We start from the raw sequence: 6,202 nt of genomic DNA, 5'->3' as shown, positions 1-6,202 counted from the left end.
GGCTCCACACTGTTTTCCATAGAGGTTGCATAAGTTTGCAATCCCACCAACAGTGAATGAGTGTTCCCCGTTCTCCACATCCTCACGAGCATTGGGTATCATTTGTTCTCTTGATCCTAGCCAGTCTGATGGGGGTAAGATGAAATCTTAAAGTGGTTTTAATTTGCATTTCTGTAATTATTAGTGAGAATTAACATCTTTTAAGACACTTCATAGCCATCTTTACTTCTTTTGAGAACTCTCTGTTCAGCTCCTTAGCCCATTTTTAATTGGATTATTTCTTCTCTTGATTCTCTGTTTTTTGAGTTTGTTATATATTCTGGATATTAAACCTCTGTCAGATGTGTTGTTAGTGAAAGTTTTCTCCCATTCTGTGGGTTTTCTGTTCACTTCCCTTGTTGCCTCCTTTGATGTAAGGAAGCTTTTTAGTTTAATGAGGTCCCATTTGTTAATTCTTGACCTTGATTCCTGGGCAATTGATGTCCAGGTTAAAAAATCCTTTCTTACACCTATATCTTGTAGGTTTTTGCCAATGTTTTCTTATAACAGTTTCAGAGTTTCAGGCTTTACATTGACGTCTTTGATCCATTTGGAGTTGACTTTTGTGCAAGGTGAAAGATAGGGGTTTAGTTTCATTCTTCTACAAGTGGAGATCCAGTTTTGCCAGCACCATTTGCTGAACATGCTGTCTTTCCTCCAGTGAATATTCTTGGCCCCTTTGTCAAATATCAGGTGGCTGAAATTGCATGTACTCATATTTGGGTCTTCAATTTTGTTCCATTGATCTATGGGTCTATTTTTGTGCCAGTACCATGTTGTTTTTGTGACTATAGCTGTGTAATACAGCTTAGAATCTGGTGTACTAATTCCCACGGCATTTCTCTTAGTGCTCAGGGTTGCTTTGCCTATCTGAGGTCTTTTGTGCTTCCATTTGAATCTTGGGATGTTTTTTTCCAATTCTGTGAAAAATGTCATGGGAATTTTATTGACATTGCCTTGAATCTATAAATGGCTCTTGGTAGGATGGTCATTTTCACAATATTAATTCTTCCAATCTATGAGCATGGGAGGCCCTTCCATCTTCTGATGTCTTCCTCAATTGCTTTCTTTAAAGATTTAAAATTTCCAATGTAGCGATCTTTAATGTCTTTGGTCAGGTTTATTCCTAGACATTTTTTTGCAGCTATTGTGAAAGGGAGTGTTTCCATGTACTCTTTCTCTAATTGCTTGTTATTGGTATATAGAAAGGCTACAAATTTTATAGGTTAATTTTGTAACCTGCCACTTTACTGAACGTGTTAATAATTTTTAGCATTTTTCTGGTGGAATTTTTGGCTTCTCTTAGATACGATATCATATCATCTGCAAAATGGGATAATTTGATCACTCCTTTTCCAATTATTACACCTTTAATTTCCTGCTCTTGTCTTTGCTATTGCAAGAGTTTCAAGCACTATGTTAAAGAGAAGTGGAGATAGTGGGCAGCCTTGACTGGTTCCTGATATCAATGGGAATGCTTCCAGTTTTTCTCCATTTAGAATGATGTTGGCTGTGGGTTTGTTGTATATGGCTTTAATTATGTCGAGGTAAGTTCCCTCCAGTCCAAATCCCTCTAGGAATTTAAACATAAATTCTTGTTGAGTTTTGTCAAAGGCCTTCTATGCATCTATTGAGATGACCATGTGGTTCTTGTCTTTGAGCCCATTTACATGATTTAGGACATTTATTGACTTAACGTATATTGAACTATCCCTGCATCTCTGGGATAAAGCTGACTTGCTTATGGTGGATGATCTTTTCAATGTGTGTTTGTATGTGGTTTGCAAGTATCATGTTGGGAATTTTGGCGTCTATGTTCATTAAGGACATGGGTATATAGTTTTCTTTTTTGGTTGTCTTTTTACCTGGCTTTGGTATTACAGTGATGCTGGCTTCATAGAAGGAATTTGGAATTTCTCCCTCCATTTCTATCTGTTTGAATAAATTAAGTAGTATTGGATGTAGAGCTTTTTTAAATGTGTGATAGAATTGTGCTATAAATCCATCTGGTCCTGGGCTTTTTTTATTCTGGAGGTTTTGTATTGCTGTTTCAATTCCTTTTTGGGTTATGGGTCTGTTTAAGCTGTCAATCTCTTCTTGGTTTAGTTTTTGGTGGTTTCCATGGTTTGAGGTATCTGTCCATTTCTTTTAGGTTTTCAAATTTGGTAGTATACAGGTTTTTAAAGTATTCCCTTAAAATGTTCTGCATCTTTTTGATGTGTGTTGTGATGTTTCCCTTTTCATCTCAGATTTGTTGATCTGGAGGTTCTCTTTCCTTCTTTTGGATAACTGGGCTAGTGGTCTGTCAATTGTGTTTGTCTTTTCAAAGAACCAGCTCTTGGATTCATTGATTCTTTGTATTGTTTGCTTTGTTTCAATTTCACTAATTTCTGCCCTGATTTTTGTTATTTCTTGTTGTCTGCTTGGTTTGGGTTTCATTTGTTGCTGCTTTTCAAGTGTCTTGTGTTGCAATCTTAAGTCATTTATTTGTGTTCTTTCTGATTTTTTGATGTAGGCACTTAGAGCTATAAACTCCCCTCTAAGGACCGCTCTCAGTGTGTCCCAGAGTTTTTGTTGTATTGTATTGTCCTTTTCATTTAGTTGCAGGAACAGTTTTATTTTTTTCTTAATTTCTCTTTTGACCCATTCATAATTCAGGAGTGTGTTGTTTAATCTCCATGTGTTCATATGGTTACTAGGACTTCTTCCAGTGTTGATTGTAAGCTTTGTTGCATTGTGGTCTGATAGAATGCATCGAATTTTTTCAATCTTTTTGCATTTGTTGAGGTTTGTTTTGTGCCCCAGTATATGGTCGATTTTGGAGAAAGTTCCATGGGGTGCTGAGTAGAAAGTATGTCTTTTGGTGCTTGGGTGGGATACTCGGTAGATGTTTGTTAAGTCCATTTGATACTTGGTATTGTTTAATTCAGATGTCTCTCTGTTAACTCTCTTCCCTGTTGACTTATCTAATGGAGACAGTAGGGTATTGAAGTCACCTAGTATTAATGAGTTGGAATTAATATGGGTCTTAAAGTCCTATAGTATTGTTTTTATGAAGTTGAGTGCAACAGAGTTTGGTGAATATATGCTCATGATTGTAATATCTTCTTGATTTATTGTTCCATTGATCAGAATGAAGTGGCCCTCTTTAATCTCTTCTGATTAGTTTTAGTTTAAAGTCTATTTTGTCAGATCTTAGAATTGCAACACTTGCTTTTTTCTTAGTACACTTTGCTTGGTATATTTTTTCCATCCTTTCTCTTTAAGATAGTGTCTGTCCTTGAAAATGAGATGAGTTTCTTGCAGACAACAAAAAGATGGGTTTTGTTCCTTAATCCATTCACCTAGTCTGTCTTTTGACTGGGGAGTTCAGTCCATTAATATATAAAGTTATTAATGAAAGACGAGTATTGAATCCTGTCATTTTTATTTGTGTTTACATTCTTGATATAACTGTACTTTTTTACAGTTATACCTTCATTGGATTTCTTTCCGCAACCCCTTGGGTATAGTCATTCATTTCTTCAGCTGTTTGTATTGCTTCCAGAACTCTCTGAAGTGTTGGTTTTGTGGATATGAATTCCTTCAGCCTATTTATGTTAGGAAAGATTTTTTCCCCTTTGACTATAATAGACATTTTGTCTGGGTAAAGTAATCTGGGTTGGCAACTGTGGTCGTTCAAAACTGGGAATACTTTGGTCCAGGCTCTTCAGGCTTTCATAGCTTGCAATGAAAAGTCAGCTGTAATCTTCTTGGGTTTTCCTTTATATGTGACTTGTTGTTTTTCTTTTGCAGCTTTCAGTATTGTCTCTTTGTTTTGTACATTTAGTGTTCTTACTATGGAGAGTTTCTTTTCTGGTCCTGTCTGTTTGGTGTTCTATATGCTTCTTGTATTTGTATGGCATGTCTTTCTTTAATTTTGGGAAATTTTCTTCCATGATTCTGTTGAAGATCTGGTCCATGCCATTATCTTGGGAGTCTTCTCCTTCTTGTGTGCCTATGATTCGTAAGTTTGGTCTTTTTATGGTGTCACACAATTTGTCCATATTCCATTCTTGTGATTTCTTAAATTTTTCATAATCTTTGCTTGAGTGGTGTAGTTCATCCACTTTATCTTCCAGTCTTGATACTCCATTTTTTCATTTCATTCCCCCTATTTGTGAGTCTTTCTCCTGTCGTTTCTAATTGGCTTACTGAGTGTTTCACTTCCTTCTTCATTTCAGCCTGAGTATTCTTCAATATTTCTAACTCTTCTGAATTTATTCACAAGTTTATCACTATCTTACTTCAGTTCTTTGAATAGTCCCTGAGTTCTTTAAATTCACTAAATTCTTTTATCATGTTTATAATTGTTCTTTTGAGTTCCATTATCTCTAGGGGGTTCTCATTGTAGTCCTCTAGAGTACTATTGGTGTTTGGTGGGGATATGTTATTTTGGTTTTTCATATTATTATTTTTTTCTCTGTGATTTTTACATGTGGATTTCTTTTGTAGTTTTTGATTCTTGTGTGAGACTCAAGCCTTCAAGTTTAGGTCTGCTTCTTTTCGTGAACTTTATGTGTCTTTGTGGTTTACTTTTTGGTTGCCCATTCTTTTGAGTTAAGATTCATTTGTCTTCTTGAGGCTTGTGAATACTGTTAAAGCAAGATTGCTTAAGCTTACCTAAGCCAATTAATGAGAGTCCAAACCAATAACCATCACATGGAGCATATCACTTTCAAAAATAAGCTCACAGGTTCAAAGGGCACAAACTATGTTCTAAATGAAGCTTAAGGTTTTTATATTAATTTTTTGTCTTCTTGCTGTAACAAAGTACCTGACAAAAGCAACTTGAGGAATGAAGGGTTTATTTTGGCTCCCAGTTTGAGGGTACAGTCCATCAAAGACAGGGAAAGCATGGAGGTAGAAGTGAGAGGTGTCTGGTCCCTAGTTGGAAAACAAAGATGGATGTTGGTACTCAGCTCATTTTCTCCTTTTTTAAAATATCTGAATTCATTTAAATATTTCCTTTATTAGTTTTATTTGATGTATATGAGTGTATTGCCTGTATGTATGTAGGTGCACTCATGTCATGCAATGCCTGTGGAGGTCAGAAGAGTGCATCAGATTCATTTGGAACTGGAGTTCCGCACAGTTGTTATCTGCAATGTGGATGCTGGGAATCGAACTTGGTCCTCTATAAGAGCAGACAGTGCTTTTAATCACTGAACTATCTCTTCAGCCTCTTGTTTTCTCACTTTATACAGTCCAGGACCCAACCCTGTGCGGTGGTGCCAACCACATACCAGGTGGGTCTTTTTTCCTCTGTAATCCTCTCTAGAAATATTCCCATAGGCACACCCAGAACCTTGTCTTCTGATGATTGTAAATCCAGTCAAACTGACAATCAAGATTAATCACCATGGTCACTTGGTGACAATGCTTGTTTGTTTCATTGGGTGCTTATGTTGCCATAGCAATAAACTGATCATTTCTTCAACAAATGGAAGGAGTTAATATTAGGGTATAATGTCTTCAGAACCATTTTTCATAACTTCTCTATGTCAATCATTAACCATAAATAACCAGTAATGTACATTAGTTATATACTGAGTTATAAACACTAAGCTAACTCTTTGTGGCTCTCAATTAGAGATAACACATCACAAAGCTTTATCCCCTGACAAATAGACAGTTAGCACAATGGCACCAAATTGTGCCAAGCAAAAGTCAACCTGTGTAACTCATAGCCCCAGATTCTTTTCCAAGCAACTGTTAACAGATTTCTCTGGCAATCGAACACATTAAACACCCAGTTTGCTTAAATCTGTTTGGGGAAAATGTTTTCTCTTAGGATTCATTAAAATTTCCAGCAACACATCTCTCTTTGAACTGCTGTGACATCTGGTCATACTGCACACACAGTGATGTAATTGGCCTTTATTCAGGTATAATTGATGATTTATATTATTAAGTCTGCCTCTGCTTTGGATCATTATCTGGGACAACCGAAGTTGACACTAACACAATAGCAAGATTTAGGTCACTAATGGTGCTTTCTCTTTTACTAATTCAAATCAGATGAGTTGAATTCCTTGCACAAAAGTTACTTATCTTAAAAATAGAGATAACAGAATTACCCTCAAATGATTTAGACAATTACTACAGCAATGGTGACTCTAAC

Source organism: Nannospalax galili, unplaced genomic scaffold (genome assembly GCF_000622305.1).
Source record: "Nannospalax galili isolate Female #2095 unplaced genomic scaffold, S.galili_v1.0 scaffold521, whole genome shotgun sequence".
Lineage (NCBI taxonomy): Eukaryota > Metazoa > Chordata > Mammalia > Rodentia > Spalacidae > Nannospalax > Nannospalax galili.
The sequence above is the reverse complement of the archived record's forward strand: the minus strand, read 5'-3'. Positions refer to the sequence as shown.